At 47.6% G+C, this 21385-nt stretch overlaps 1 protein-coding gene and 1 long non-coding RNA gene across 7 annotated transcripts in view; one reads left to right on the top strand and one right to left on the bottom strand.

Moving 5' to 3' along the window:
- The window catches only part of GALNT2 (polypeptide N-acetylgalactosaminyltransferase 2), a 191064-nt gene that overhangs the window by 5693 nt on the left and 163986 nt on the right, over positions 1 to 21385 (top strand). The window lies entirely within an intron of this gene.
- LOC112660920 (uncharacterized) lies at positions 4297 to 19366 on the bottom strand. Of its 5 annotated transcripts, XR_003137311.3 has the most exons (6): positions 18697 to 19152; positions 13735 to 13840; positions 11660 to 11924; positions 10088 to 10275; positions 9488 to 9567; positions 4297 to 5009 (listed from the first exon to the last, which is right to left on the bottom strand). It is a non-coding gene; the product is annotated as an uncharacterized LOC112660920 (long non-coding RNA). The 5 variants fall into 5 exon arrangements; XR_007410107.1 differs by having other exon boundaries at positions 9488 to 10275; positions 18697 to 19366; XR_007410109.1 differs by lacking the exons at positions 4297 to 5009; positions 9488 to 9567; positions 10088 to 10275 and adding an exon at positions 18090 to 18354 and having other exon boundaries at positions 11390 to 11924; positions 13735 to 13876; positions 18697 to 19157.

Genomic DNA, 21385 nt, shown 5'->3' with positions numbered 1-21385 from the left:
CCCCTGGCTATCCTGGTCTCTTCCCTTGGGAATCCCTTCACCATGATCAGCAACCAAAGAATTGAAAGCTGCCACTGCAGGGGCCTTTTGTACCCTACCTCTGCGTCCACATCACAGTGATACTTAAACATGCTGAGTATCACTCATGTAAGTGTGCCGCTTGGATCCAAGGAAGCGTTGGCCTGGTCTCACTTCTCTGACCTGAAGGGTCATCTTTCCCCTTGAGGGTGTGTTTGAGTCTCTGCTACTGGGGACCCTTGTTCCCCTCTTGTTGTCTTGGATCCAGACTGTCTTGCCTCCAGACTGCCTTTTTGGTGAAGTTTTTGAAGGCAGACCTCCTGGTACTTCCACAAGCAAACCCACCTGAGAGGGTTTTAGGAAAGGCTGGGCCTGGTAAGGAATGTCCCTTCTTTGAGAGTTTAGATTGAATGTGTTGGAGGGAGTACTCCTGTGGACACTCATGCCTGCGTGTTGGAGGGAGCCCTCCTATGGACACTCATGCCCACAGAGTGGAACCAGACTTTGTCTCTTAGCTGGTGTGAAGGTTCTCTAGCCTTCAGCCATGTGCTTGACCTTAAGGATTGGTTCCATGGCAGGAGGTACCAGGAGGACCTGTCTGGTTTACCTGTCTACTCAGGAGAGCCTCCTCCACCTTTCTCCTTTCTGATCATGGGACCATTTCTAGGAAATAAAAAGCCAGACTCGGGGCACCTGGGTGGCTTCACGGTCGAGCATCTGCTGTTGGCTCAGGTCGTGATTCCGGGATCGAGTCCTGCATCGGGCTCCCTGTAGGGAGCCTACTTTTCCCTCTGCCAATGTCTCTGCTTCTCTCTCTCTCTCTCTCTCTGTCTGTCTTTCATAAATAAATAAAATCTTAAAAAAAAAAAAAAACCCAAAAACCAGACTCAAGGAGCCAACAAGGCCTTTCCTGGTGGAGCACGTCACCCTCACCCCTGGTCCCTTGGCCTAGGCAGGTAGATCTCTGCTCCTGCCCTCACTCTGCCTCTTGGAGCATAGAGTGAGACACTTGGCATTTTTGCATTCCGTCATGTCCGGGATTACAGGCCTGGGAAACATGTCGTTTTATACACATTGGGTTTCTTAGCAGGCTGGAATGTAGAAGGCAGTGATTCACTGGGGCTGGGTCTGAGAAAACCAAAAACGGTCGCATAGAATCTCACTCCCGGGCCTAAATTGAAACAGCTCTGCCAGGCTTTGGGAATTCTGTGCCGTGAGCCCCACGTGTTACAGGAGCTGGCTGTTGTGGAGCAGCGGCTGAGGGGTGGCTGTCTGGGGACGTGGAATGGGCCGGTCACTGTGGCCCAGAGTGGGCATCAAAGCTGCCTTGGGCCGCCTGCCTGGGCAAACTCTCCTCTGTCTCCTCGCCCTCTGCCCTCCCCAGGGTCTCTCGGGCCCTGAGTGCTGGTTACCCGATCCTGCCGGGGTAGCTGTTTATGGCCTGGGGATTTTTTGCGGGGAAGAATGGTCAGTCTGGCTGGGACGGAGTTACTGACTTTCCAGAGCCCCAAACTGGACACGTGTTTTGTCAGTGTCCTTGTGGGGCATGATCACCCCCGATCAGGGTTGCTCAGGCTTGACCTGGTTGACATTTGGAGACAGATAATCTTTGTTGTGTGGGGCTACACTGCGTATCATCGGGTGTTTAGTGGCTTCCGTGGCCTTGACCCCGCATGTGACAACCAACAGCATCTTGAGGCACTGCCAAGTGTCACCTGGAGGACAGAGACGTCCCTCATTGAGAGCCACTGCTGTGTCTATGTTAACTTTCATTTCTTTTCTCTCTGTGACTTTTATGGTTAGATCCTAGCAGAACAGGATGGCCTCTTTGTGTGGTCAGGGGTGGAACCCCTGGGCAAGGGTTTTAATCTAATAAACACTTAAGCTGTTAGCACCCACTGTGTGCCAGGCCATGTCCTAACGCTGCTCTGTCAATATGAACTCAGTGACTTCTCCTGATAGCCCCTTCGGTTCTGTCATTTTACTGATGGAGCCTGAAGCACAGAGAGGGGGAGTGACTTTCCTAAGGTGGCGGAGCTGGTGGATGGCTGACCCAGAGTCGTCTGCTGGGAGGAATCTCCCGAGGCCTCGGTGGGTGGTGGGCTTTGTGGCAGCTCGGGGCCTGGAAGGTGTCTGGCGGCCAGCAGCGTGGCATGTGGCTTGCTGTCGGGAGCCGGCCTTGCCGTGCTCTTGGCATGCCCTCATCCTGCTGCCCCTTGTCAGAGCATTCCTGGAAGGCATTTTGGAGCACCCATAGTAATGCTTTGATGGTAGTGTCAGTCTGTTTTGCCTTTTTCATTTTTTAACCTTTTGCGCTGTGAGAGGTTTTGTGTGTTCTCCATCCGCCATCTGCCTGTCCTGAAGACGACCGTCCCCAGCTGCCCCTCTGGCAGGAGCAGAAGTCAAAACAGGCTCTGGTCCCTTTCATTCATCCTTTCAATGAGTATTTCTTTAACACCTAGTGTGTGACAGGCACTATTTGGGTGCTTGGGAACGTGGCAGGACTATAACAGGCAGGATCCCTGTCCTCATGGAACTTTGATTTTAGTGGGGAGCTAGACGAAACCCAGGATAGGTAAGTAGCCGCTGCAGTGTGAAGAAAGGTGCCAAGTGCAGAGGGAGGGGATAGGAACCGAGTGGGGGTCCAGCTCACTGGAGAAGTGAGCTTTGAGCCAAAACTGGAAGCAGATGAATGTTTGGGACTCACTTCGCTTCACACGCAGCCAATGGTTTTAGCCGTGTCCTGTCTTCGTGATGCCTCCTTTTGCTGACTTTTGCCAAATAAATGAGCTAGTTTTTTACCTCTGTAGATTGATACCTTTGGTTTGTCACAGGTGGGGTTTCCTGTGTGGTGTGGGAACCTTGGGTCTTCTTGTTCCCGTGGAGCCTTGGGCCACGTGTACCCATCCTAGGAGAATGGTACGCCTGCTCCCATGCCCCTGTGTCCCACTTTGGACCTGGGGCTGCTTTATGTGCCTGCAGGTTAGTTTGCTCATCAACTCAGTAAAATGTGCCTTTGGAACAATCTCGTTGCTTGATTCCTGGGCTGATCTCTATGAGATGCTAAGTTGGACCTGGGAAGCATGCATTGTCCATTGTTGAGTACACTGTTAAGTGGCATTGCACATTGATAGAATGCTTTCCACGCATGTTATCACTTAACGAGAAATCCTTGCGGTCCCTGCACACCTGTTCCAGCGCAGGATTTCCACTGTGATGTAATCTCTGGGAGTTGCTATGGGCGATGGGGCTTGTTGATTCCTGCAGGAAAACCAGCCTGTAGGAAACCAGAGGTCAGAAGCCTGCCTGAAGCCCGGGCTTTGGAGAGGTTGTGCTTGGCAACGTGGCCTACGTTGATGCTCTGCAATCTGTAGTATTTGTGGGAAATAAAATGGATGTGTGACTTCATTGCCTACAGCTGTTGTAGGGAGGTGGCATGGTAGGAAACTGCAGATTCTCCTCGTTCTCAAGTGGGAGCATCCAGTTGCTTTTCAGAGAAAATGTTGGCATTTATGAGGGATCTTAGGTCCTTTATGGGGGTTATGCATGATGCCAACAATTGTTTCTGGATGAAACAACTGGAATATTTGCATGGCAGCAAAGGAAAGGTAATTTTAAAGACTTTCAGACTTAAGAGCATTTGGGATGGTTTCTTTGACTTTGCTTCTTCAGAGGCCAGTGAAGGAGTGAACTCCTTCCTGGAAGGGTACTGCTCTAGAAGGATGACACACTTCAATGGAAGGGTCTAAGCTGAATCACCTGGGATTGCTGAGCAGTTGATGGAAATTAGAGGTCTGCATTTGGGAGATGCCCATAAACTAATACTCTGTTATCAGGCTGTGGCAAGTGGCGGTGCCTCTTGTGCATGGGGATGCCCAAGGCTGTCCTTGATGATGGGCCGATTGGCCAGCGTGGGAAGCTTCAAGTGTCATTATCTTGGCTCTTTCCACCTCAGGAGCTCTCCCACTGACCAAGATTTTGAGCTTTTGTTGTGACCTTCACGAGGCTCACCTTCTTTTCCTCTTTTCACTGTCCCTGCCCACTTCTGTTCCTTCCCTCTTCCCTCGTGTGGACAAGCTCACCCACTTGTTTTTCTTGCTCCTCACTTTTGATAATCTCTGATTTTCCCCTTCATATAGAATATACCTCTTTTGATCAAATCTAAGATGCCATTATTCATAAAACCACCACTTTATGTACCAGTAGGCAAGGAAAAAACACTGTTCATTGAACTGTGACACATGGTTTCTTTATCAGTTAACATTTTTATTTGTCTACTTATTTAAAGAGCTCTTTTAGACTTAATTAGACATTGATTTTTCCATATATCACTCTTGTACATAGATAAAAAGGAAAATACACATGAAGTGTAGGGGTAAGGTGTTCCTAAAACTTTTCCAGTATCTAGTTTTTGACCCCAAGATATTTGTGCCAATTTTCCTCAAAGTCATCTGTGCCACCAAGACCTTTGGTGATGCAGCATTAAAAAAAAAATCAATGAAAGCGCTAAAAGCTCTTGGTTCTGGGCTTTTAATGTAGCTTGGCAGTTATGTAGAGTTAGCCAGTTTTTTACTCATTTGGGAATATTTTCTGATTTCCCAATTCACCATCTACTTCTCCACTTGATTTGGTTTCTGAGGACTGTGAGAGCTTTATTGTTGTTTCTGGGATTTTCTTCCAGGCCACTGACATGCATCATGTAGACTTTGCTGCTAGTCTGTTGTATGTTTGACCATGTGCTGGTAATGACCTAATTCTCAGGATCCATATAAACAGAAGTTTACTTCTTTTTTTAAATTTATTTATTATTATTTTTTTACTTTTTATTTTTGAGAGGTGAACAGTGATGAGCACAAACCCACTCAAACACTTTGGAGCAATCTCTATTTACAAATTACCCTGTTGAATTCTGGGATCTGCAGAAGTGAGCAAGATACTCTGTCTTCCTTCATGGAGCTCAGGATCACTGAACAAACCAACTAGAGAAAGACCTAAAAAGAAAAAAAAAAATTAGAAGTAAGTCAAATAGGGACTGAATAGTAGATGAACTATAAAGCATCACTATTAATTTTATTAATGGAATCTTGGGGTTGTTTTTTGAAAATCCTAATCTTTTGTAAATCCAATCTTAAGTGTTTATGGATGCAATGATACCATGTCTGGAGGGAAAATTATGGGAGAATAAGATAGGGCTATGTGTTATTGAATTTGGCTGATGGTTACCTGGGGTCCATCCTACTATTTTATTTTTGTGTACTTTTGAAAATTTCATTAATTTTTTTTTAATTTTTATTTATTTATGATAGTCACAGAGAGAGAGAGAGGCAGAGACACAGGCAGAGGGAGAAGCAGGTTCCATGCACCGGGAGCCCGACGTGGGATTCGATCCCGGGTCTCCAGGATCGCGCCCTGGGCCAAAGACAGGCGCTAAACCGCTGCGCCACCCAGGGATCCCTCATTAATGTTTTTAAAAAGAAATTTACAGTTGTTCGTAGCTACAACTAGCAAACCGGGTGAAAACTAATATTTTTTAAAAAGCAACTTGAAGGCTTAGTGACAGAGTCAGTGGAAGGTTTCTGCTCTCAGTTTCCAGCATGTGCATCACAGGGAAGGTTCTACCAAGCAATGCCCCAACACCTGCTGAGTGTCTTACAGTTTGGTCAGATTCAGATACAGTCTGCCCAGAGACAGCACCAGGTCCCGCAGGGTAAAGGCTCAGTCCTATGAGATTCTCCTCCACTTCTGACGCCAGAGCTGCAGGCCCAGGTTGTCCCCTGTGCTTCTGACTGACTGGCTGTAAATCAGAGGTTACCATCACCCTTTTCTTGGGTTTAATTAGTTTGCTAGAGCAGCTCACAGAATTCAAGAAGCCTGTTTACTGACTAGATTACTGGTTTATTACAAAGAACATCAAAGGATATGAAGGAACAGCCAGAGGAAGAGATACGCAGGGCACAGTCCCAAACAAAGAAGCTTCTGTCCTCATGGAATTTGGGGCCTGGCATGGTGGCATAAGGAAGCATTCTGGTTCTCCAACCTGGAAGCTCTCCGTACCCCCTCCTTTAGGGTTTTTGTTACAAAGGCATGACTGATCAAATCGTTGGCCATTGGTAATTTATTCAGTCTTTTCCTCCTCAGCCACCCCCAGAAATCAGGGGATGGAAAGTTCCAGCCCTCTAGTCCTGTGGTTGGTTCCCCGGGTGCTTTTCAAAAGTCACCTCATTAACATAACCCCAGTTGTGGGAGGGGGCTTGTTATAAATTAGGAGACATTTCTTTCACCTTTCTGGCTGTAAGGAGTTTTCAGGAACAGAAGACAGAGACTAAAGTATTATGAGAAAAGATGCTCCTTTTGCTCCCAGGAAATTCAAGGGTTTGGGGAATCATGAGCCAGGAACTGTGGATGAAATTTGTATTTCTTGTAAATCACAGTATCATAGTTAGCAAAGACGTAATCAGCCTTGTGTATCCTCTGTAATTTAGGAATGTCTAGTGGTGATTCTTCCAAAGGATGCTTCAGGGTTGCCTAAGATCTTGGAATTGGCACCCGTATAACAAGGAAAATATTCTTATGTTTGATACCATTTCTTTTATGAAAATTATTTAGGCCCGCCTGGGTGGCTCAGTCGGTTAAGTGTCTGTGTTCCTCAGGCAGGTCCTGATGTCTTGGGATCAAGCCCATGTTGTCTGGCTCCTTGCTCAGTGGGGAGTCTGCTTCTCCCTCTGTCTCTGCCCTTCTCCTATTCATGCTTGCTTGTGTTCTCTCTCTCTCAGATAAATAAAATCTTTAAAAAAAAATTATTTAAACTCCTAGGAGATGGCTAATTTTGGTGATCATTTTGATGGTAGAGTGTCAGTTTAGGGTGCTCTGTGAGTTTGCTTACACCTAACCAGCCTGCTCGGTGGCCCAGAGACCCTGTCACCCACCTGAATTTGGTGGGTTATTATATTATGTTGACTCCATCCTTCTCATTTGACAGGTGTGAGTGGGCAGACAGCACGTTTCTATGTTTAGTCCTTCTGCCAGCTTTTCCACTCATCCTGGGCAGTTTGCTTGTTGGAATAAACAGTCCATTAGTGGGAGCTGGGGATGATTTGGGAAGCCAGGGTGGGAGACCTTTAATAAATACACATTATTCCCCTTTGTTTCTCCAGCAGGATATTATCGCTAACACCTCATATTTTACATCAGATTTGTAAATGAGCGACTTGTGACAAATGTATGATAATGCATGTGTTCTGGAAGGTATAATTCTATAATTCCTAGTACTTCAAATTTGTATCAGCCTTGTCACAGAGATGCCCGAAACAGTTTTAGAGACAGTGCTCGTTTCTTTCATTTCTCTCTGCCCAGAAGAACATCAGGAGCTAGTTTTCTTCCCGCACTCACGCATGTGGTTTTTTGCGGGCCCCAAGGTGGTGAACTTGCCCCCCAGGTCACATGGCAGCAGTTTCGTGGCTGGAATTGTCATGGTCCCCCAGCTAAGATACGGCTTTGGAGAAAGTCAGCTGTGGCTGTCCTGGTCTTAGAGCTGCAGTCAGGGACAAGTCACAAACAGGCTTCTTGTGTATGAACGCAGAGCTACAGCTGCAGGCCTGGAAGGTGCTGATTGCTGGGGCTGGGGATCATCTCGGTAACCTTTTTCAGTGAGAGCTGCTGGTGTGTGGGAGCTGGCAGTGAGCTGGGAGGGGGAGCGGCCTGGGTTCTTAGGAGATCGGAGTGCCAGCCTGAGGGTGGGTGTGCAGGCCTCAGAGACGGTGGGGCCTTCTGTGGAGCATCCCCGCGTGAGGGCCGCGGAGGCTTGTCTCCTGGCCACATTGCACTGGCCCCAGAATGGGATTTCTGATGATGCCATCGGTCTAGTTTTTCACGCAAGCACTAGAAAGCGCTGGTGTCCTAACCACCTGTGTCATAGGTATCTTGAAGCAGAGCTCTCCTCAGGACTGTGAGACTTTATTTTAGGTTTCAGCAGAGGGTAGGAGGCCTCTGTGCAGGGCTAGAGTGGGTTCAGGGTCTGAGCTGCCCATAGAGTGGAGTCTTGGTGACCCAGGTTCTGTGTGTGATGAGGGAGGACTTCTGGGTACCGGTAAGCGCAGCCTGCTTGGTGTCCGGAGGGGTACTGAGTGTCTGGAGGAGGACTGAGTCTCCGGGGCGGTTGCCAGGACAGCTCAGTAAATCCATGTTGGAGCCTCGGGAAGTGGTCTTGCGGAGCCCAGAGAGATTGTGCAGAGAAGTCTTCTGTGGGCAGTTGGCTCTGGGGCGACACGCCTAAGGGGACATGTGGCACGGCGGCCTTAGGCCTGGGTTGGATGTCTGGCTTTTCCAGTTAGCTGTGGAAACTCAGGCAAGTTACCTAACTCCTCTGTTCCTCCGTTTCCTCATTTATGTAGCTCATCGGATTGTTCAGTGAAGAATAAGTCCGAATGGGGCCTGGAACTTACGTGCTAAGTGCCCCTAGCTGCTGGTGCTGACACAAACTCTTGGGCTGGTAGGGTGGCAGGTGCTGGCACCCCGAGCTGGCTGGGGCTGTCCGCCGTGGCTGGCTTTCACCAGCCTGGGGCTTCTGTGCCCACTGGAGCTGGCCTCCCTCTGCCGTGGTTAAGCAGAAGAGCCTCCTTTCCCAGAGAGCCCCTCCACCTCCACGGGCCTGGCCTGGAACCTTCACCGTGGAAGGGGGGTGAGGCCGGGAGGGATTCCCACAGATCTTGCTCGTTCTCCAGCGTGGAGGCTGAGCCCGGGGCGGCGGGGTGAGTGGGGCAAGGGCCCCGGGCGGCCAGCGCGGGCTCTGGGGGCCGCGGCAGGCCCCTTCTCCCGCACGTGGTTACCAAGAGCTTATTTCCCACTTTTACCCCTTAATCTCTCATCTTTGCAAATTACACCAGGATGTGGTTTTTAACTCTGTGACTGTATAATTAATTTTTTAACTCTAATTGGCAATTGGTTTGTTCAATATCTTGAGCTGTTATTATCCGAATGCAACGTGTTATTTGAAAACTTTTCCACAAGGTTTTAATTAGTAAACGTTCTTTTAGTTTCATTAGTTCAGTTTCTGACTTGCTTTTGAAACTGTAGGTGAGTGACAAGTGGAAGACAAATTAATAATTGTGGCAATGAAACAAAGTCCCCCACCCCGGGAGGGCCCAGGACTAGTTCTGTCAATTAGCACGGTGTTCGTGTGGTTTCTCTGATGCCTCTAATTAAGACAATTTATGACTAGATTGTAGATTAATAGATACACTGTGTGATGATTTTAAGAAGTATGATCTATACAAAATTCCGGATGTTTGGTTATGATAACTCAAAGATCCTGGCTCTGGCGGCAGGCCCACATTCAGATGCTGCTGGTATTCTGATTGGCCTCCATTTCCTCATCCATAAAAAGGATTTTTGGAAATTCCTGAGCTGCTGGTGTGGTGCCTGACCAGTTTAGCGAAGGCCTACTTTTATTTTTACTGGCACATGTACTCACCCTCCTTTCTTGCAGATGCTCCTTGGTGCCGGCTCTGGGCTTCTCCCATAGACGAGGGGGCTTGCTTGGAGGGAGACACCCTAGTGGGTGGTGATGTCATGGTATGACTCACTGGACTAGAAATGACATCAGGTGCAGAACCCCCGATGGTGGAAACTTTCCCTCCCTTTGTGGTCTGGCTCCCTTTCTTGGGCCCCACGAAATCACGTGGATCTAGGGAGGGCCCCATTTATAATGGAAGCTGTGGTGCTGAGCGAAGCTAGAAGTGTCACATTTGGGTTACATTTTTAAGGTTCTGTGATTGGTCAAAGTGCTGTGTGGATCCCAGGGGCATGAGAACAAAGCAGACCTAATGGATTAATGGCCTGAGGGAGTGAGCTGATGGGATGGCAATTTCATGGGTGTCTGACTTTAAGTCCTGCCTTCCCAGTCCACGACGTTCAGGCTGGTCAGCTAGGGGCCTCTGGAGCTGGCGCACCCTTGGAGATCCACCCGTGCTCTGTTGGCCCCCCGAGGTGGGCTCTCCTCGTCCCTCCCCCTCAGGGCTGAGCTGGGGGAGAGTCTGGTTTAGGGACCTTCCACAGGGTCTGCAGTACTTACTTGTTTCAAGAAGGGAGTGTCGATATGGGCAACTAATATTCGATAAAGGAGGAAAGACTATCCATTGGAAGCAAGAAGGGAGTGTCGAGCTGTGAGAAGGCACGTCCTGGCTCTGGAGGTCCGCACACAGAGAAATAGGGGACAGAGCCTAGAAACCAGTCCTTGCCCAGCCTGACGCTCAGGAAGGCCTGTGCATGGAACATACCCATTTAAGTGCTAATTAGGCAGCTGGGATGATGGAGCCCGGGAGCCAGGCTAAGAGATGACCTTTAAAGGTTGTCTGCAGCCCTCTGATACAGCACATTGAGATGTTTCAAGATATAGAATTCCCGTTCTAAGGCATTGCTCTTTCCCTTAAAGAGGCTGTCTGGGCTGTTAAATGGTGCCCAGGGAGTTTAAGAGATGGACAACATTCAGCATTTAGTTTCTTGTGGGGGGTAATGGGGGGGAACGGGACACACTGTGTTTGTGCTCCGTGTCTCTGGAATGATTCGGACCAACATTACCTGTGTGTGTATGAAGTGTTGAGGATCCCTCTGGGCATTTCTTAGGCCTTCCCCCAAGAAGGAGCCCCACTGCCCTGTCCTCTGATCTGTGTGTAAGTAGAGGGAAGTGGTGCCCAGGACAAAGGAGGAAAGAGACTGGGTCGGGTGTTGGTCTGAGCTCTTCTCACCAGCCCCGAACGCTGGGCTGTGTGCCCTTGGGGGAGAAGGTCTGCAGCCCCAGAATCCTGCTAGTCCAGCAGATAGCAAGGCTATCTGGGTCCAAGGCTGTCCAGTCTCCCTGGGTCCTTAACTGTGTGCTGGTATTGACACCCAGGACCTCCCCAGCCTGCTGAGCCATGCCATATAATATTTGAATGCCTGCATCCTACAGGCTGTGAGCGTCTTGAGGGCTGGCATGTGCTTAGCTACTCCCCTTCCCTGCCCTCCTCCCTCCTAGAGAGATGCATTAACAATCATGGTGTGTTGACACTGAGGGAGGCTTTGGGGAATGAGGGCCCTGTGGGCTTGGGAATCTGCATTCTGGGAGAGGTGCAGGTTGAAGGCCACCAAAACGGTACTGGATAGCCCTATATGGTGCTCCAAGGGGACTCACATAACCAGCAGAGAGTCCTGAAGGGGGGACATTTGGGGAAGAACTGATGATTGGAGGGATACAGCCATGAGGACATGGTGGAAGGGATGGAGAGGAATCATGTGCAAAGGTCCTGAGGCCAGTCAATTTGGTGTGATTGGGCAATTAAAAGCAAAAAGAAGGCTGGTGAATGGAAGCACAGTGGGCAAGGGAGGCACCAGGTCGGTAAGCACTTAGGAATTTATTCGTGTGTGTCATTGGGTTCCCTGAGTATGCACCCAACACACAGTTGGTGCTCTGTGACCATTGGTCAGTGAGATGAGTCTCAGACTGCTGGGGTCACTGTGATGAGAATGGCTGCAAGCCCAGACTCTGTGGAGGGTCTGCTGCTTGGTAAACATGCCATGCTATACAGCACATGCTGGCCCCTGCCCCCACCCTCCCCTGGGCTTTTTCCCTGCCGGGTGACCCAGCCTTCTGTTACAAGTCATTTACCCCTTTATGCACTGTCTCTGGTCTGTAACAGTTGTGGTCTGGCAGACATGGTCAAGGTGGGGAGTCACCTTCCTTTCTGGGTGTGAATCTGGCTTTTCCTCAAGTGCAGTGCATCCTAGAGCGTTTTTTCCTCCAGAAATGCTGCATTGCTCTTGCAGCCAAACAGGCCCCAGCTGTATCTGTGTGCTATTAAATCACTGGGCCTTAATCAGTGGGGGTGCCGCTTTACCTCGTCTGAGGAGCGCACGGAGACCACGCCAGGATGCTGAAGGAGAGGAGAGAGAGATAATGAACAATAAAATTATCAATTGTTTTTAAACCCTCTTAGTTCCTTCTAGTTGTATTTAGCAAAGTTTTTCCATTGTGAACTCTCCTTCCACCAATTCATCAAATCATAAAACTGCTCTGCACATGGATGGTAATCTGGAGGCAGTCACCTAGGTTAAAATAGTCTCTGGGTGGACACGCTGATAGGCTAGGGATTAGGCATCCATTGTTCTCTTATTCATTACATTCCTGAGTTTTGGGAGCTACCTCTGACTTCTTATTTTAATGCTCTGTGCCTTCGATGGCCACTTATAAAATAAAACTGTGTCTAAATAAATAAAATAAATAAAACTTGATAATACTACTGACTTCTGGTAATAGAGGATGGGAGGTTTAGGGCATCGGACAGATAGGGTGGAGGTGGATGTGTGTTGTGAAATGTGGGGGCCACTGAGTCGGCACACAGCCTGGTCACACTTCAGTCAGTGTCCCTGAGGTCATCGGACACTGCTTGCCAAAGGGGCAGACTCTTCTGGAGCATTTGTTGGGATGCCTGGAACAATTTGTGAAGTGTATGGAGCCAACCCACCAAGGTAAGGGAGGAATGCGGGTGCCACTGGAAGTGTGCTGAGCCACAGGGCAGAGTTCTGTCCGCCTTTGTGCAATGTAGAGACCCAACAAAGGGTTTTACTCCAGGACTTGGCATGCTTAGGAACCGAGAAAATTCTGTCCTCCATTATTTGCAGTGTTTGGAGGTACAGAATAATGAGACCCTGGGGGATGGCATCTGGAGTCATTTGAGCAAGAATTTAGAATGGATAGTGATAATTAATGATACCTGCGCATCTCTCTGCCCTGTGCCGAGGAGTGGTTAATTCACTTTTAAACAACTGGTGGGTGAATGGGGTGTGGGTGGCTGGAATATTGCCCATGTCAAGGGAAGAGGGTGAACGGGGGGTGGGGGGGGGAGCAAGCCTGGAGGGAGACTGTCCTGCAGCACAGCTGGCTCCCCTTTGGAGGTTGGAGCTTCCTGTCTCTGACCTATTTGGGGGTGTTCTCCTTGTCTGGGGAGGAAAACAGCTGCAAAGTGAGTTCTTTGTGTGCCAAGGGCATTGATTTCCCTCTTTGCTCCTTATTCCTCCTCCTCAATTACAACCCCTTCCGCCCGCCCGCCCGCCACCCAGGACATAATTTCTGTAGAAATGAGGATCCAATTGCAGACTGAATCTCCTGCATGGGAGCCCTAGGAGCAGTTAATAACTTATCATTAATAACATGGATTTAGGGCACAGCACTTTCTCCCCAGCTGTGTGTTGGCCATGCTGCTTGTGCTTTTGGGGAACCCTGAGAGTGTGTATGGAGAGGTGGTGTGGGAAGCTTTGGGCTTCGGAATCATCATCTGGGTCCAGTCTAAGCCCTTCTTACTGCTGTCTGTCCCTGGACAGGCACCTTCCTTAAGTCTCTGTCACCTCCCCTGTAAGATGGAAATAACAAGACCTCTTTTGTTCCAAGGATTAAGTGAGATGTTGTCTGTCAAGCACGTAGTATAAACCTGTGCCCCAGCATGTAGGTAGAAAGTGCTCAATATAGTGTGTGTGTGTGTGTTGTTAACTCAGCTCTCAGTCATTTTCTGTCTGCAGCTACAGACACATGTACTCATACACTTGTGTGTACACACACATGCAGCCACACACTCCCACAACTTTGCTTCTTCCTGGCTGAAAAGGTGTGTATGTCATTTCATTAGATATGCAAGGTTACTTTGCGTAGGTTGCGTACTTTTTTGTCTACTACAGGGAGAAACGTACTTTGCCAGGGAAGGTGGAAATGAAGATCCTGGTTTGAAGCTGGCTTCTGTCCCCTTCTTTCACGTGGCAGGCTCCAAGCAAGCATCTGGCACAGCCCCTTCAAAACCTGTACACAGTGTCCCCGGAGAGGAGGGGACGTGGCCTGTTAGGACATGCATAGTGTCCGTATTTTAAGAGCTGCCTCATCTGAGGACCAGTACTAATTAGTAATTTCACTAAGGCAATATATGTGGAGTGAAGGAATTTGTCCATTGATTGCACTTGATTTGCTGGCTTCAAATGAAATTTCGAGGACTGCAGTAGCCTTGGACTCTGTTATCTTCTTGATTCTCCCCACCCCCCCCCCCTTGCTTTTCCCCTGTGTCTTTTAATTGGTTTTCCTTGCAGCTTATTACATCTTTCATACCTGCCCACCCTGCAAACTGTTGTCCAGTGTTTCTCAATCTGGCCACACAGGAGGAACACCTGGGGGGATTTAAAAGTACAGGCACCCAGTCACTACCCCAGACCAATTAAATTGGAATGTTGGGCCATAGGGCTGAAGAATGTTTTAGAAGAAGCTCCCCACTCTTGATTCGCATGCAGTCAGGTTTGGAAACAGTGGTCAGGAAGGTTAATTACTGAGAGTTTCCATCTTTGGCCATAATTGCTAAGCATCATGGAGTCCTTGCATATATGTTTGGTCAGTTTTGTGGACTTTGAATTGGGTCTTCTCTGTGGGTGCTTGATTTAGAGTTGAATATTGACGAGCATATAATGGATTGCCCATTGGATTACTGAATGAGGCTTTTAGTTATAACTAGTTATTCTGGAATCTCCAAGAAGCTTGCTGTTTGCAATAGAAAATAATGATCAAAAGATACCAGAGTGACAGTTTAGAGCTTAAAGAAAATGTAACTTTTCTTATAGGCTCTGGACTGAGTGATACAGGGAGTAGGGTATTCGGTCATTGAGCAATCATGGGTTTTATTTTTGTGTATTTTTTTAAATTTTTTAAAATTTATTTATGATAGTCACAGAGAGAGAGAGAGAGAGGCAGAGACACAGGCAGAGGGAGAAGCAGGCTCCATGCACCAGGAGCCTGATATGGGATTCGATCCCAGGTCTCCAGGATCGCGCCCTGGGCCAAAGGCAGGCGCCAAACCGCTGCGCCACCCAGGGATCCCTATTTTTGTGTATTTTTTTATTCTGGATTTGGTGGTTTTTGTTGTTGTGTTTATGGGTTTTTGTTTTTGTTTTTGTTTTGAGGAGGGAGGTTTGACCCCATAATGTTGAGTGTCAGTGACCATGTGGTTGTAAATCTCCAGAAAAAATCATTCTAGACAACCTATTATGGATCATGTACCCGCTGATTGGGAGTGTTGGGAACTTTTACATGATTAGAGGACACTGACATTTGTCGTTAGGCTGCCTGTTAGCCACTTATCTTCTGGGGGGATATCAACAAAGCTGTCTGTCCCAGTCTGACCTGGAATTGGTGAGTGCTACTAAGCACTCTGCACAGCAGCCTGGCTGCTTCCCCTCCACAGTCTCACACATGCCCATTTGAACTGAAGGTAGAGGACCTTCCAGTAGCACTTCTGTCCTTGTCTCCCTATTGTTATCAACTCAGTATGATTTACTTTGTGTGTGTTGAGAAGCTGAGTTGGGAGGGAAGGGGAGGGAGGTCCCCGTGGTTCTGAGGTTTCTGAAATCTATGAACATCGGCTGATTTCTCTGTTGAAGGATAAACTGGCTAGAATTTAGGAATGCCATGAATGGGTTTATCCACGGGGAGGTTGAAGTTTTGCATCTGTTTTCTTTATTCTGCACAGGTGTGTGTGTGTGTGTAACAAATTTGTAAAAACAGTTGAGACTTCAGTTATTGTCTTTAGAATACCTGATAAATTTCCCAATGTGTAAATCACATGTGGTCAAACACACAGGTAAAATAACAGAAGCCACCAAGTTGTGTAAGAGCTTTGAGAGAGGAATTGCCACAGGTCTGGGGTCTCACTCTGGGTTTTACAGGTCTTGAAACTCAATTTGATTAGTTCACCTTGGAATTTTTATCAATCAAAGATTGGGGTTTCCGTGAATCAGGGTTGTAAAATTTTGGTAAATAAGATTGACAGTTTATTAACTGATGACGAGAACCATGCTGTTGTAAGAAGGCTCCTAGGGGCTCATGTAATCAGGAAACCACAACACTGCTGGGGGAGCAGCTATGTTTTCTGTAGGCTTATTTCCCTATGCCTATGAAGCTTGATGAATTGGCCTTCACCATTCTGGGGATATTTCTGTATATAGAATCAATACCCTCTCCCTAAGGTGGCAGTGGAGACTCATTTTTCACAAAAACCCAGTGTACAATTTATGAAAGTATTATCTCAGCCCCAAATCCTTCCAGACTCTGCTCTGTGATACCCAAGCTAGTACTCTGCATGCCAGCTCATTTCTGCTCTTGCCAGCAGCTCCCTGGCAGGCCAGGTGTGGGTAGGGGGCAGTCAAAGGACCAGCAAAGGACTTGGTCCTTCCCCTAGGCTTCCTCTTCCCATGAGCAGTCCTCAGGGACACTTGCCCACTTCACCTGCAGCAGCTGAATCTAGCTTTCAAACTGCCTCATGGCCTCTGCCTTGTCCTCAGTGCTCTGGGCATCAGGGCCTCTTCTCTGAGTTTGTAAGGGTCAGTCCTTCCAACTTCTCCCCTTCGTCCCCCCAGTCCTGGGGGCGCTGGCCGGTTCTGCAGTTGCTACAGCCCTGATACCTCAGTTACCTAGTTAACAACTTTACACCTAGTTAACAATTCCTGTTAAAGCTACCCTCTGTTTTTTTTTTTATTTTTTTATTTTTTTTTACCCACTGTTTAAAAAGCTCATGTGGCATCTGAATTCTAATTGGATCCTGACTGATACATCTGACTTTCTTGCCAACATTCTTTAGTATTCAGCCAGCAGAACTATTTCCTGAGACATATTGTACTTAATTAGATTACGGTTTATGTTACGTTCCATAGATTTTTTGCTCAAGTCATTCTGATGAGATTTTGTTTTTGATTCCTCTATGAGATTTGAGACATACTCTTTTCTCATCAGCTACACTTCTAAGTCATCAGCTAGAGTGAGCTATTTCCTGGAAAGATCACCCCAGATGGCTAATGCCATTCATTCTCTTGGTTCTTTTTGGCTTTATTTTCAGAGGGTGACATTTTCCAACCTTATCACTAAATTCTATGCCCCTTATGTGACAACTCTGAAATTTCCTTCAACTATCTAGATCATGGCTGTTGTGTATTTAAGCCGTGTACACTCCAAAAAAGATTTGAGGCAGCACATAAAAAATGCGTATATTGTATATAAACACAGACTCATTAAAACAAGAGCTTAAAAATCTAGGGCCCAATAATTTGCAGGGGTGGGGAGAAAGAGGAGAAGAAAACCGAAGTGCTAGGAGAATTGAAGAATGAAGGAGAATGAACATGAAGCATCTCTGTGGGGCCAGATACTGGGTAAGTGTTGCCCATCTGTGTTGATTTTAACCCCCAACATAATCCTGCCTGGTGGGTATTATTATCCCCATATGTAGAGCAGGAGCCTGAGACCCAAAGGGTTAACAGCATAGCTCAGTGCTCACGAGCTTTTTAACAAGTCCGCTGATACTGGACCAAGGGAAGTTCCATCAGTTGTGCATAAGTTGGATCTTGGTAGCCGAAGGAAACATGTTGAGTTACATCGTCCTCGTTTTCTAACAGAATGGAGCACTTCCTCATGAGAGACAAACATCTCGTAGCCTTTACACTTGATGAGAATACTGGACTTTAAAGATCACTGCACATCATAATGGATGGTGTCAGTTGGACAAAAAAAATATCAAAAACTAAATGCAGAGAGGTGCATGTGGCCATTTATTTAAGTCAATGCCCAAAGCTGAAGCAAGGACATGGAGTTCATGTTTGTGAGAGAGAATGATTGCCTCTGTCTAAGGCCCGCCTTCTGCAGCCCTGACGGGTCATGGGTGAGACCCAGGGGTCTGTGGGTCACGCACCTCATCCTGTTCACTTCACCCTTGAGAGGCACATGAGGCAGTTGCCAAGAGGGCAGGCTTTTGATAAGTGGGTTTGAATCCACCCTCTACCATTTATTGGCTGTGTAAACTCGGGCCGTGTAAGCTCCTCAATCTGTCGTAGCCTTAGTTTTGTCACTTAGAAGGGGGGGGGTAATTATAATGTTACTGTTCTTTTGATTTAAATCTGCACATTTTCCCAGAACATCTGATGTTAAAAGGAATATATGTAGTAGAAGTAAAAACCATCAAATAGGAAATAGAACTAAACAATTCGAGGAAAGGAGCTAAAGAGCCAGGTGCGCGGGAACTAACCTCGAGTACTGTTCTGTGTACAGGTCTGTGGGGGGCTGATACCCTCTTTATAGACGAAACAGCTTCACACGTGGAACCTAGCCTGTGTTAGGTGTGCTCCTAACTCCCATTGGGGTGGCGAGGATTAAAGCAATGTGGAGAAAGCTCTCAGTGTAGGGCTTGAGTCACATATGGTTCCGGTTCCTGGTTTCTGGGTTTTCACTGTGATTAAAAACTGGCCCCTCTGCCCGAGGTGTTCTGATTCCCAGATTTTTGTTATCTGTCTCTGATTGAACAGGGTGAGAGAGAAAAAGCGATCAGCGCGAGCTGGGGACCCAGAACCTGGCTCTTCTATGTATCCAGCCTGCAGAGAACTGGTATGGAATGTGGCAGTGGTCAGCAGACCTGTGGGGCTGCATCTGTGCATTCTGTGGCTTGGACAGACTTTGGTGTGGCCCCTCCAGCGGGAAATAAAAACAGTGACCCCAAGAACTGATTGTGTCCCATGGACTCTTTTGAGCACTTGGTAATGTGTTACTTCATCTAATCCTTATAAAAACGGCATGAGGCAGTTTTATCATCCCCTCTGTGGACAGACTGCCAGATAAAGAGGGGTTAAAGGAGTTACCTTAGGTGTTGGAGTTGACACCTGCTCTTGCTGGCCCCTTGGGCTGGGCCTGCCCTTAACCATCACACTCCACTGCTGTCTCCACGTGATGGGTTCCAGTGCACACTTCTCAGAACAAAACCAAGTAGTTCTGGCTTCAGAGGAGATAGTGACTCCGGTGTCCTGTTGTGAGAGGAGGTCAGCAGCAACGTCCTGGCAGGTTCTCCTCCCTGTTTGCTCTGCATGCCCCTACTCCAAATGCTGAATTCACCTGGTGGAGTCTGGGCCAGTCTGGTGGCTTACATAACCAGTGGACTGCCAAAGGGGGGACACTGAGCTCTGTAGGCCCAGCCTTCAGAGGCCAGGCAGTCTCTGCCTTTCTCTCCTGGAGCTGGGCTACTGTGCTGTGAGAAGTCCCGGCCCCTCTTGCTGGAGAGAGAAGCCTAGGGGAGTTTCCCCGGGGGATAGAACACTCCATTGTGGTGGTGGCATGGAGAACCACGGGCCTGTGCCTCTGGTAAGAGAGGCCTGCCCCCTTTATGCCCAGTGACACTGGTGGGCCATCAGGACTGTCCAGGCAGGGAGATCCCTGGGTAGCTCAGCGGTTTAGTGCCTGCCTTTGGCCCAGGACATGATCCTGGAGTCCGGGGATCGAGTCCCCACATCAGGCTCCCTGCATGGAGCCTGTTTCTCCTTCTGCCTGTGTCTCTGCCTCTCTCTCTCTCTCTCTCTCTTTCTCTCTCTCTCTGTCTCTCATGAATAAATAAATAAAATCTTAAAAAAAAAAAAAAAAAAAAAGGACTGCCCAGGCAGCCCAAAGTGCCCTGAGATCTGATAAATCATTGTCGTCCAGGCCGCTGCTTTTTCAGAGGGCTTCTCTGCGGGAGTGTGCCTGGAGTTCCTGAGGCTGGGGAGCGGGAGGGAGTGGGCTCTGCCCTAGGTCTGAAGACAGTTGCCCTCACAATTCTTCTCACTGATCCTGGCTGGCTTCAGTTGGGTTTGCTTTCAGAAAACCTACAAATCAGCTTGCATTTATGCTGTCTTCTCATTCTAGAACCTGTCAGTGTGGCTTGCACCAGGATAGAAAATATTACCTTTTCAGATTTTAATTAGTGAAACCGAACATATTAAATACGTACTTATCTGTGATAATTATGAAGAAAGAATTTCTTACCAATTTCTTAGTCATTTGCTGAAGTGATTTGGTGATTAGGGGCAATGCTAGCTGAGGGGGCCGGGAGGCTGACCCGAGGGCCCCACAGCAGCCTCTCCCACCTCCCCTCCAGGACCTCTTTAATGCTTCTGCATTTGACTCTCATCTTACTTGAGAGATTTCTGTTATCCATCAAGCAGAGTCTTTCTTAATTCATAATTAATTCAGTTTTTCAGCCTCTTCTGTATAATCCTTAGCAGCCTGGGGTGCAGGTGGGGAGGTGCTGTCCATGTTGGGTTTCCTTAATGGCCCTTCATGTATTTCTTCTCAAGGGAAGAATCGGTGTGATCCGAGTTATATACAGGCGTAGAATTAGTGGGACCTGGAAGCTGCAAGTGTTTAATTCACTCTGAGGTCCTCCAGCTCAGGCTCCTTATTCAGCGAAGACTTCCCCTTCAGCAACAGATGGTAAATAGATTCTGCAGGATGAGTAATTCCTTCATTTCTGTCTGAATGGTTTGTTTAGAAGCAAACAAAATGATTCCCTCTTCCTATTAAATTTGTTGTGAGAACATCAGGATCATACTAAGTTACTGTCCAGAGCTACGCCTGTGGGGAGGGGATAGAGATTTCACAGTTCAGACTCAGGGTCATGGGGGACACCGATAACGTTCCTCACCAGACTCTTGAATTTAATGAACTATTTATCCAGATTGTTAAACTGCTAGGTACTTTGCTCAGGAGATAAAATTTTTATCATGTTGAGATTACTATGTTTCAGCAAACCAACTACTTTTTTTTCCCCATGGTAACCATATTTACAGGTGGCTATTCAGTGGCATTAAGTATGTTCACATTGTCGTGTGTGCATCACCACCCTTGAGCTCCAGAACTCTTCCGTCTTCTAAAACGGAAACTCTGTCTCCATTCAACACTAACTGCCAGTTTCCCCTTCCCTAGCCCCTGGCCACCACCATTCTTCTTTTGTCTCTGTCAACTTGACTCCTCTAGGGACCTCTTATGAGCAGAATTGTGGAATATTTGTCTTTTTGTGATTGTTTATTTCACTTAGCAGTATGTCTGCAAGGTCCATCCACACCGTAGCAGAATTCCCTTTCTTTGTGAGGCTAGATAACGTTCCGTTGTACGGACGTAGGCCACGTTTCGTTTATCAGTTCATCTGTCAGTGGACACTTGGGTGGCTTTCACCTCTTGGCTGTTGTAAATAACATCGTCCCTTACATTTTAATTTTAAGAATGAAACAATTATCTATCTTTGATATTAGAAAGTTTGAAATACCTATTTTTTTTTTTTTTGAGAGAGAGAGAGAGAGAGGGAGAGAATGCCTGTCTGTGCACACAAGTGGGGAGGGGGCAGAGGAGAGGAGAATCACAAGCAGACTTCCCATTGAGTGTGGAGTCCCAGGCAGGCCTTGAACTCAACAACTCTGAGATCATGATCTGAGCTGAAATCATGAGTTGGACAGACGCTTAACTGACCAAGCCACTCATGCGCCATGAAATCTCTTTTAATAGTAGAGAATTATGGTAACGTAC

The sequence above is a fragment of the Canis lupus genome, chromosome 4 (assembly GCF_003254725.2).
Source record: "Canis lupus dingo isolate Sandy chromosome 4, ASM325472v2, whole genome shotgun sequence".
Taxonomy (NCBI): domain Eukaryota; kingdom Metazoa; phylum Chordata; class Mammalia; order Carnivora; family Canidae; genus Canis; species Canis lupus.
Note: the sequence above shows the minus strand (reverse complement) of the source record. Positions and strands in the feature narration are given on the sequence as shown.